The sequence below is a fragment of the Mustela nivalis genome (assembly GCF_964662115.1).
Source record: "Mustela nivalis genome assembly, chromosome: 15".
Lineage (NCBI taxonomy): Eukaryota > Metazoa > Chordata > Mammalia > Carnivora > Mustelidae > Mustela > Mustela nivalis.
In genome coordinates, this window is record NC_139034.1 from 12,210,908 (window position 1) to 12,222,017 (window position 11,110).

The following is an 11,110-nucleotide window of genomic DNA, read 5'->3' on the forward strand; positions in this document are numbered from 1 at the left end:
AACGTTTTGATTGTTTGCCTCTCCCAGGGTGAATCAGATAACTTCTGCCACAAAGCTTTGTGGAGAATCATATTATACTCTAAGCTGTGGGCAGAGTCAAAATAAGAGATACAGGCAAAGCTTTGAGTTGAGGCAAAATCCTAGTTAACAAGTCAGAGAGCCAGGTCCAAAGGCTTTACCTATCCCAGAAAAAGGACTAGATCCTGCCAGAGAGTAGCAGAGTGATCCTGAAGGAACTGTAAGTTGAGGGTGCCTGGGTGGTTCAGTGGGCTGAGCCTCAGCCTTCAGCTCAGATTATGATCTCAGGGTCCTAGGATGATCTCAGGGTCCTGGGATCGAGCCCCACATCGGGCTCTCTGCGCAGCAGGGATCCTGCTTCCTCCCTCTCTCTCTCTCTGCCTGCCTCTCTGCCTACTTGTGATCTCTCTCTGTCAAAGAAATAAATAAATAAACTTTTAAAAAGGAACTATAAGTTGAGAGAGGGTAAGAAGGTAGTCCTGGGGGCGCGGCCGTCCGGGTCTCGGAGCGAGCGCACGTGCGCCGGCCAGACCCAGCGGAGGCAGCGTCCGGGCGCTCGCGGGGAACTGGAGGGCGAGGCGCTGCTCAGAGCTCGGGAACAGTGTGGGCTGAGTTTCGCCCCGAGAGGGGAGAGCGAGGAAGGAGAAGCTCTGACGGCCGGAGAGGAGAAAGGGAGGATCGCGAGCTAGAGCAACCCGACGGCCGTGGAGGCCGAAGAGACGATGGAATGCCTTCGGGAGTTCCGGGAACATCATAAAATGATCCTGGACCGATTGAATGAACAGCGAGAGCAGGATGGGTTTACTGACATCGCCCTGATTGTCGACGGACACCATTTTAAGGCTCACAAGGCTGTTTTGGCTGCTTGCAGTAAGTTCTTCTACAAATTCTTTCAGGAGTTTACTCAGGAACCTTTGGTGGAGATAGAAGGTGTTAGTAAAATGGCCTTCCGTCATTTAATTGAGTTCACATATACAGCAAGGAGAAGAAGCAGCCAATGATGTATGGAAAGCAGCAGAGTTCCTACAAATGCTAGAAGCTATCAAAGCTCTTGAAGTCAGGAACAAAGAAAACTCCGCTCCATTAGAGGAAAAGTACCACAGGAAAAAGCGAGGCAAAAAAAAAAAAGAAAAAAAAAAAAAAAGAAAAGAAAAGATTGCAGAAACTTCAAATGTTATCACTGAGTCATTGCCCTCTGCAGAATCAGAACCTGTTGAAATTGAGGTGGAGATTGCCGAAGGCACAATCGAAGTGGAAGATGAAGGCATCGGAACGTTGGAGGAAGTGGCTTCTGCCAAGCAGTTCATAAAGTACATTCAGAGCACAGGGTCCTCTGATGATTCCGCCCTGGCACTGTTGGCAGATATTACCAGCAAGTACCGGCAAGGTGATAGAAAAGGGCAGATAAAAGAAGAAGATGGTTGTGCATCTGACCCCACAAGCAAACAGGAACATATGAAATCACACTCCACTGAGAGTTTCAAGTGTGAAATATGCAATAAAAGGTATCTTCGGGAGAGCGCATGGAAACAGCACCTCAACTGTTACCACCTCGAAGAAGGTGGAGTCAGTAAGAAGCAAAGAACTGGGGAAAAAAATTCACATATGTCAATACTGTGAGAAACAGTTTGACCACTTTGGACATTTTAAAGAGCATCTTCGAAAACATACAGGTGAAACACCTTTTGAATGTCCAAATTGTCATGAACGATTTGCTGGAAAGAGCACCCTCTAATGTCATCTGACTGCATGCCAGACTGGAGTAGGGGCAAAAAAGGGAAGAAAGAAGCTTCATGAATGTCAGGTCTGTAACAGTGTGTTTAACAGCTGGGACCAGTTCGAAGATCATTTGGTAATACACACTGGAGATAAACCCAACCATTGTACTTTATGTGACTTGTGGTTTATGCAAGGAAATGAATTAAGGAGGCATCTCAGTGATACTCACAATATCTCAGAGCATCTAGTAACTGAAGAAGTTCTTTCAGTAGAAACACGTGTGCAGACTGAACCTGTGACGTCAATGACTATTATAGAACAAGTTGGGAAGGTGCATGTGTTACCATTGCTTCAGGTTCAGGTGGATTCAGCACAAGTGACTGTGGAACAGGTCCATCCTGATCTGCTCCAGGACAGCCAAGTGCATGATTCACATATGAGCGATCTTCCAGAGCAGGTCCAGATGAGTTATCTAGAAGTGGGTTGAATTCAGACTGAAGAAGGTACTGAAGTACACGTGGAGGAGCTGCACGTCAAGCAGGTAAATCAGATGCCAGTAGAAGTACAGACCGAACTTCTAGAAGCCTACTTGGATCAAGTGACCCCTGAAATCATGAACCAGGAGGAGAGAGAGCCCACCCAAGCAGATTGTGCTGAGGCTGTCAGGGAAGATCACGAAGATGCTGTTGGTTTAGAGACCAAATCAACAGTGGATTCCCAAGCTGAAAGGGCAGGGAAAGAGAACAGAACACCTATGCCTGTTTTAGAACGAAATAACAAACGAATATATTTTTAAATTTATGTTTTGGGTTTTTGAACTGATGTTGGGCAGTGTGACTGTCCTTGGGCTAACAGACAAGTGGACCAAAGTTAAGTCTTTCCTGTTGTGAACTGTTTCTGTTGAAACAGATTTCCCCCCACTTAATGCCACAGAGGAGATATCTTTCCCATAAGTGAATGGGAAGCTTTGAGAAGTGTTATTTCTGGAAACTTAAATGGATTATATTCTTACTATATAGTTGGGTACGAATATCTATTTTCATTGTGATGAGGGTTCTCCCTTCTCTCTTTCCCAGGTCACGTCCTTTCTCAGATTTTTTCCATATTGTAAAATCAAGCGTAAAATCATTAGAATACAAATTTATGTATTCTAATGCATGTTAGAAAATTGAATGTATAGGAAACACAAGGCTGCATGAAGAAAAGTACATTGTTACTGTGCAGTTAAGTTTTTGGCTTCTGGCTGGCTTTAGTTTGAACAACCTTCTTGTCTTTACTGATAGTCACGGATGGCATCTCTGCAACAGGAACAGAGTGGTGGTGGCAAAATTTCTAGAATGTAAAAAACAAAAAACCACACCCATGTGCCTTTTCAAAACCAACAAAACTTCTATAAAGTGTCTCTGGTTCTTTCAAAGTTTGTGTTGTAAGGAGCAATGTAGGTGATGCTGTAGTAGTTTATGTTTTTGCTTATAATGACAACTACCAATTCTTTTTCTTGGTAACTTAAGTTAGGTTGAAAAGTTTCATTTAATGGCAACCGAAGGGCCATTTCCAATTGGGAAAATTCATTTATATCAGTGATAAACTTTTTTTTTTTTTTGATGAAAAGTTGCACTAATATTTTACCACCAGATGAAAAAAAGATGATCATCATTTAAAAATTAATGTATTTAAAATAAAGTACAGAGAAAAACATGTATATAACATATCAGGCTTTGTTTTGAATGAATCTTTTCCCCCCGATCCTTAATGTAAAGATCTTGTGCTATAACTTTTAAAGCCATACAAATAAGAGTGCTAAACTGTGGACTTAAAAGTAGGTGTGTAAATATTTTTAATCAGTATTACTTGGGAAATAAAATATAACAACCACATAAAATAAACCAATATGCTATTTTCTTTACCTGTTAAATATTGGGAGATACTTACATTTTTAAAGTAAAGCTTAAAATTATGTGTTTAAAAAAAAAAAAAGAAGAAGGTGGTCCTTGGACAAGGGTCTAATTTCTGTTTTTGCTTGTACCCTTATTTATCTATCTGTCTGATTATCTATCTATCTACAACTTTGGAAAATTCCAAACCTATGTTAAATAGAAAGAAAGATGTAACAAACCCTTATATATCCATTACCAAGCTTCAACAAAATGAATGTTTCATCTATCATCCCACCCATTCCCCCTCCCTGGTTAATGTTGAAATAATAATTCTATTACTACATCTGTAGATACTTTGGTATGTATCTCTTAAAGATATAGACTTTTATTTAATATGACCACAGATTATCAGAACTAAAAAGTTAGTGATTTCTGTTAAAGGTGCAGTTTGAAGACTTGTCCCACAGAGAAGTGAGTGGAAGGGTCTGATACACTTGAACAGTCAAAGGAGCACCCTGGGATCCCAGGCCCACTAGTCTGACATCACTCCTTCCCCTGGCACTGCGGAGTGGACAGCTTTGAGAACCACTTGGGTCACCATCCACTGAGTAGGAAGTTGGCAGATTCGGTACAGAGCTTTGCACTATATAGGTACTAAAGACCTAAGTCAGGACTCGGACTCTGGAAGAGTCCTTCAAATAGACCCCAAACAGGGAGGTCCCTTTGCTGGTCAGGGAGGCATCTATGCAGAGATACGTGGAGGTAGGAGAGCACAGGATGGGAAGCCCAAGACCCCCATCTCCATCTGACCTCAGATCAGCCACTTACCTTCAGATGCATCATTTGCAAAGTGAGGACAGCATTGGTCTTTGCATGAATTAAATGAAATTCGGTATGGGATAACACCTAACACATACTGGGCACTGAATACGTTTTAGCTGATATAATCTAAATATATCTGCCAAACTGAAAGACTAACATGCTGAGAAACTGACAAGATACCATTTTTCAAGAATTTTGGAAAAATGGATTTGTCATATTTCTGCATATTACTGTATGTTAATTTACATAAATTATTTTGTGTTCTCCCAATGACCTAATTCTAAGCCCATGGATTAAGCTAACCTCTCGCAAACTAATTCCAGTCCAGGATTCACAATCACTGCACTAGGTGGGACAAAGGCACTCTTCAATAAAGGGGGGACATCTAAGGGATTATTCTTCTGAGCATGATATAGCCAGAGGTAAGGAGACCAACTGACAAGTGTCCCAGATCCTAGGCACATTAAGTGGCCCTGAGACTGGGATTCAAATGTACATATCTTTCTTTTACTGTTCTCTCTTGAGAAAATGAGACTCAGAAACATTTTGAAGTGTGATTCATAGTGACTCCATCTGCATAAAATCAGGGCTCGGAGCTTTAGTCTTACAGGAAAACTGTTATGTGACGTGACATTATTTGCTATGATTCACCACTGCATATCAAAGAGGAAAGATGGGTAGTGAGAGGCCCCCTATCTAGGGGTTAGGGAGGTGTTAGTGAGCACAAGGAGAAAGGATGAGGATGGCTTGTCAGGGCAGCAATGAGGAGGCAGCAGGCTGATGCAGACTGAGGTCCTGGAAGGTGAATTTTTCCTTTGCTAAAACAGAGCTGAGTTCAGCTGGGACAAACAGTAGCCCTGAATGTATCCGAGTTTCTTTCCCTTTTAGCTGTCCCTGGCAGAGGCAACCCCCCTGGCAGCAGTAGTAGGATTTTCTGGATTTTTAGCCAAACTTCCTGCTTCCCAGGAGGACCATTCTCTGCTCCCCCAGGGTAATGGGCTGTGAGTTTTGCCTGATGAAACTGCTTTTGTTTTCCAGCTCACCAAAATCTGGCTCTTGACACAGAACCCGACACTGTCCACCATCAGCTATAAAAACAGGAATGAAATGTTTGCTTGGCACTTGTCAGCCCAGAATTGTGACTGAATGAATTTCAGTAATCCTCCGTTGTCATGGAGATGTGGAAATAGAAGGCTCCAGATGGGGTGTACACAGGCAAAACCACAAATATGGGGTAGTGTGAACTGATGGTTTCCTCTGGCTCCTCTGACATTAAAATTCAAGCTCAAGAAAGCTCCTGCTCCACATAAATTACTTACCACTCTGCTCACCAGCCCGAATACGCCCATCCCCAAACTATCATAAATTTTTTTTCCCTCTTTCCCTCCACTCTCACTTTCATTTTCCCCAAACACACTCTTTTGCATTTGACTGCCTTTAATAAATGTGTTTTTTTTTTTAATATGGGATGCCAATTCCCTGAGAACTGCAGCTCTCTGATATTAAAGGGGCCCTTGATTCACCCTAACCTTTTCTTAAGCAAGGGATGAAATGGGAATTTCAAGCTCCTGCACAGAAGTGCTCTCTCTGGACAACTGAGATAATGACTGTAAAAATATATTCCTGGGAGTGAGTGTGGGTTAGAGAACTCTGTCTTGGAAAAAGAGGGAACCATTTATTACCTCTTTTGCTTCCAAAGGGCAGTGGTGTCGTAGGATACCAGGAGAAAAGTAGCAGCTCTTGAGTGTTCTGGCGGAGACTGAACCAGGGAACTGGAAGATAGTCTAAAGACAAATACTAAAGTCTAAATAAAGCCAGAAATGCCCACTGGAGATGACCTGGGGGAAATGATCTTGGGTGAAGTTGGGGAGGTGCCCGTGTTCATCACAGGTAGATAAACTGACAAGCGGGAAAACAATGATAGAAAACGGGCTCTCTGGTTCTTAATCTCAAGCCCAACTGAATTTAAATGCAGCTTTGCACTTGTCAGCTATAGAGGGTCACAGGGACAAACTTGAAAGCCAAGGCACAGGCTGGTGGGTTTATCGTGACATTCCCACCTCTCACTCTTTGTGTTTCTGCTTCAATGAGACCGCTCCTGATGCTGTAAGTTACATAAGAAGAAAATATGCCAGCCCACAAAGGAGCTCACAGTTTAGTGGGGTCGTATAGACAATCAATAACCTGGAAGGTTGGAAAGAGAACAGGGAAATGTTGAGGGTGGTTTGTGTTGCTATCCTCTGCGTCCACACTCATCTTGGCTCTTGGGTTTAGTCTCTGCCCTGGAATCGGCCCTTCCTTGGGAGGGATTCTTTGTCTTTCTATCAGGATACCCACTTCCTGGAAGTTTCAGGTGATCCTCAGCAACCACTTTAGGGGACTCCCTGTTCTCTGCTTACCCACTAGCACTGTTCCATCTGTGATCTGTGACACCAGCCTCCCATTCTCATACCGACCTCCTCCTTCTAGCCCTTTTACTTTTTTTTGCTACTCATACCTTTCTTCTCCCATCTCATCACTCCATGTGGTCCCTAGACAAGTCCTGTTCTCTGAGTCATCAGCTGCCCCGTGGTTTCAGTTCCTTCCCTATCCACCCGGAGCCCACATTCATTATTCCCTCCATTCGAACCTTCCTGTGGCTTGAGATGCCTCTCCTTTCTAGTTTTCTCATGTGCACTTGTTGAAAGTACTCTTTAAAGGTTTTTCTTCCTTTGTTTATCTTTGTCTATATAGTCTATCAAGCTTTCCTTTGGCCCTTTACTTTTCTTCCTCCCTACCCTCTCAAGGTGACCTTCTAGATAAGACTTGCATTCTGACACTCCTGAGTCCTTGATTCTCCTCTGCTAACTTGTCTGTAATCAGGACCTATGACCTATTTTGTATTGTCTCCTAAAGGCCCATGTAAACCCCCACTGATTCATAGGCCTGGGATTGGATTGAGGGAAGCGAAAGAGGTCTCTCAATTATTGGGTCGTTAATGACCCGAGCTTCTGTTGCTTTGTGGTTTTTATTAGCCACGCTCATTTGATATATGTCACCACTGGTTAGTGGATCCCATTTTAATTCCACCTTTTTTAACAACCACATCCAAGAAAGCAATGAGAAACCTAAAACTTGCATCAGAACATGTCTCCACTCTTCTGGAATACTGACCTGACACCATATGCTACGATAAACAGATTGGCCGTGTTCACTGCTCTTTCCTACTGGTGATAAGGGGAACTGACATGGGCTTGGCAAAGCCCCCCAGATTAATGAAAAGGAATCACAATCAAACATGCTATGTCTGAGCCCAAAGAGGAAAGCGATTCTATAGGAATGTGGACAGACGTGAAACCTGGTATACCAGACCCTGACAAGTACTTCATTTCTCATGGAGAGTATCCTAGGATCCTCTGGGAGTTTTGACTTCTGTGGTCTCTGTCTGCCCACCAAAGGTGCCAGACAGAGAAAACAATGCCTGGTTTGTAGTTCTAACAACAGTGGCAGCATGTTCCTGACTTTGTGAAGAGAGAATGAGTTCATGCCATAGGAATAAAAAAAAAGAAAGAAAGAAAGAAAAGATGTGAAAAATTAATTTTGTTGCTCAGTTTTTAGTTCTCAAGTATGAATAAAAAGATGAAGGTGATTTTTCTAAAACCTCCTACTGGAATATTAATTTCAGTCATGAAAAATAGCTCTGAAACAGAGATACTATTTTAGGTGAGGTGGGTTTTTTCCACTGATTTTTTTTTTTTTTAATTTCAAGCTTATAGAGAAATGAATAGAAGAGTTTGATGACCACCTGGGTATTCTTCACCTGATTTCACCAATTTTTAACATGTGATGTAGACTGGGTGGTTAATGTCTTTTGATAGTATTGGCAGTTTTGTGTTCATTTATGATTTAAACAATTTAAAGACAAATGTTTATTGAGAACAAACCCATAGGGACCAGACACTGCTCCGTGCCCAGAGATACACTGGTGACAAGGACACACAAAATCCCCATCCTCGTGGAACTTAGGTTCATCTTGTAGGGAAGACAGACAGAAAATTAATGAATATAACATGAATGCAATGTAATTTATGGTAGTAATAACTTAACTGATTCAGTTTTAAATGCCTATAAGCCAATTGGCTAATTTATGGAATTTGATCATGCTATTCAGAATGTCTGTGACTCGGCTGGGCGCGGGGCTCGCGCACTGCTCCGGCCCCCTGCCCCTGGTCCTCAACACTTGGCCTTTTAAGAATGCAACCGAAGCGGCATGGAGGACGTTAGCCTCTGGAGGCTCTGCCCTGGATGCGGTTGAGCAGGGCTGTGCCGTGTGGGAGCGGGAGCGGCGTGACGCACCGTGGGCTTCGGAGGGAGTCCCGATGAGCTCGGAGAAACCACACTGGACGCCATGATCATGGACGGCACAACTAGGAACGTAGGAGCGGTAGGAGATCTCAGGAGAATTAAAAACGCAATTGGTGTGGCTCGGAAAGTGCTGGAACATACAGCACACACGCTGTTGGTGGGAGAGTCAGCCACCAAGTTTGCTGGAAGTATGGGGTTTATCAATGAGGACCTATCTACCGCTGCTTCTCGAGCCCTTCACTCAGACTGGCTTGCTCAAAACTGCCAGCCAAACCACTGGAGGAATGTTGCACCGGATCCTTCAAAATACTGTGGGCCTTACAAGCCACCTAGTATCTTAAAGCAAGAAGGTCCTACCCATAAAGAAACAGGAGATAATTACGGTCAGGATACAATTGGCATGGTCGTAGTCCATAAGATGGGACGTACTGCTGCTGGTACATCTACAAACGGTATAAAATTCAAAATACCTGGTCGAGTAGGAGATTCGCCAGTCCCCGGAGCGGGCGCCTACGCAGAGGACAGCGCGGGAGCGGCTGCAGCCACCGGCGACGTCGACATTCTGATGCGCTTTCTTCCCAGCTACCAAGCTGTAGACTATATGAGAAGAGGGGAAGATCCAACCGTAGCCTGCCAGAGAGTGATTTCCAGAATTCAGAAGTATTTTCCAAACTTCTTTGGGGCCGTGATATGTGCCAATGTCACTGGAAGTTATGGTGCTGCTTGCAGTAAACTTCCCACATTTACTCAGTTCAGTTTCATGGTTTATAATTCTCTGAAAAACCAGCCAACTGAAGAAAAAGTGTACTGCATCTAATCCATCTTTTCCGTCGGCATCTCTAGAATAAAGAGGAAAGAAACAAAGGCGGAAAAGGTGACTCACTGTCCTCAGGTTCTACGCCTCACGCATTCGACCTTCCTTGTGTAGAACAGGCACAACAATAAATGTGTGCTGAAGCAGCACTTTCCCTTTCAAAAAACAAAAAATGTCTGTGACTCTTTCGTAGAATGCAATCATAGGGTCAGAAGCCCACGCAGGACCAGCAAACACAGGGTCTGTTGACCACCAGGCCCAGCTGACACGTCCTTTGAGAAGTTTGCCTGAGAAGGGCAGACTAGGGGTTAGTCTGGGGGTGGAGGGGGACTTGGGAGACTCTACCCAGTGTGGAAGTGGACCCCACCTTCACACTGGGTGCTTCGGAAATGCAGTGGGGGTGGCAGTGAAGAGGAAGTTATGTGGAGGGAGGGTGGCTGAGGGGGGTGGGACACAACCCAAGACCCCATGTCCCTGAGAAAGTGCAAGAGACTGGGAACCAGAGCGAGGAGGGGAAGTAGCTTTTGCCCCCTATAGAAGGGAGAGGAAGGGAGACCAGCTGGGAGTGGCCAGTAGCTGCCCTGACTTGGGGATAAGAGTTTTGAGAGCTTCTAACCATCTTCTTCACAAACCTGGAGGCGAGGAAGTCAGCTGAGGTTAGGAACAGAGGACAAAGCTTGGAATGTTCCCTGTAAAGAATTTGAGAGTGAGGTGACGGGATTTCTGCTGGTGCTCAGAAAATCCTTTTTGATTGAATCTGCATGTGTCATTTTAGAAACTCCCACCCGCATTTTGTCAGAAGGGAATCAAAAATACAAACCCCCGCTCCACCTCCCTCCAGCCTCCATCAGAAGTTGCAACGAGGTGGGGGGGTCTGTTCTTGTTCGAAATATAAAAGGGTGGCTTTGCAGCCCTGGCCTGCCTTTCAGACTGCTGGGTCCCCTAGCAAGGAGGGGACTAACAGATAGTTGGGTATCCGGGCTCACCAGACGACAGGTCAGTGCCAGTCCCTAAAGTGGGCAGGGAATGAACATAGTTCCTCAGTGGGGCAGGGACTGCCTTCTGCTTTCAAGTAGAACGGTGAGGTCCCTGGAGCCTTCTGCCCTGCGGCAGTGAAAGTTGTAGCTTATTAGAAAGGGAAAGACCTGAATGAATATTGAGTACAGCCCATGCAAATGCTTAATTAGAATGAGTTTTAAAAATCTTACTGTAGCCAGCTGGGTCAAATGTATGAGAAAGGCTGTATTTATCACCTCCTCCAGTTTTCCCTTGCAACAACCCTACACGGTAGCAGCCTCTCCCCTACCACTCTCCTTGCCTGGGTCTCCTGGAAATTTCCTGCTTTACAAAAGGGTCAGACAGTTTTATAAGTTGCTTGAAAATCCAGAGATAATAAGAGAAGGATCTTCCTGTCCCCAAAGACAACTTGTTTTTAACTAACTGTGTCGCATGGAATCCCAGAGTTGAAAATTTGGTCTTAAGAAAAACGGTATATGTATGATCTTCTGGTTCACAC

At 44.1% G+C, this 11,110-nt stretch overlaps 2 pseudogenes across 2 annotated transcripts; both read left to right on the forward strand.

Annotated features, from left to right (window-relative positions):
* Positions 1–731: 731 nt before the first annotated feature.
* On the forward strand, positions 732–2,533 carry LOC309848927 (zinc finger protein 131 pseudogene; annotated as a pseudogene). Its single transcript has one exon. The product of its transcript is annotated as a zinc finger protein 131 pseudogene (transcript).
* A 6,054-nt stretch (positions 2,534–8,587) lies between these two features.
* LOC309848928 (N(4)-(beta-N-acetylglucosaminyl)-L-asparaginase pseudogene) lies at positions 8,588–9,748 on the forward strand (annotated as a pseudogene). The gene has a single exon. The product of its transcript is annotated as a N(4)-(beta-N-acetylglucosaminyl)-L-asparaginase pseudogene (transcript).
* Positions 9,749–11,110: the final 1,362 nt, after the last annotated feature.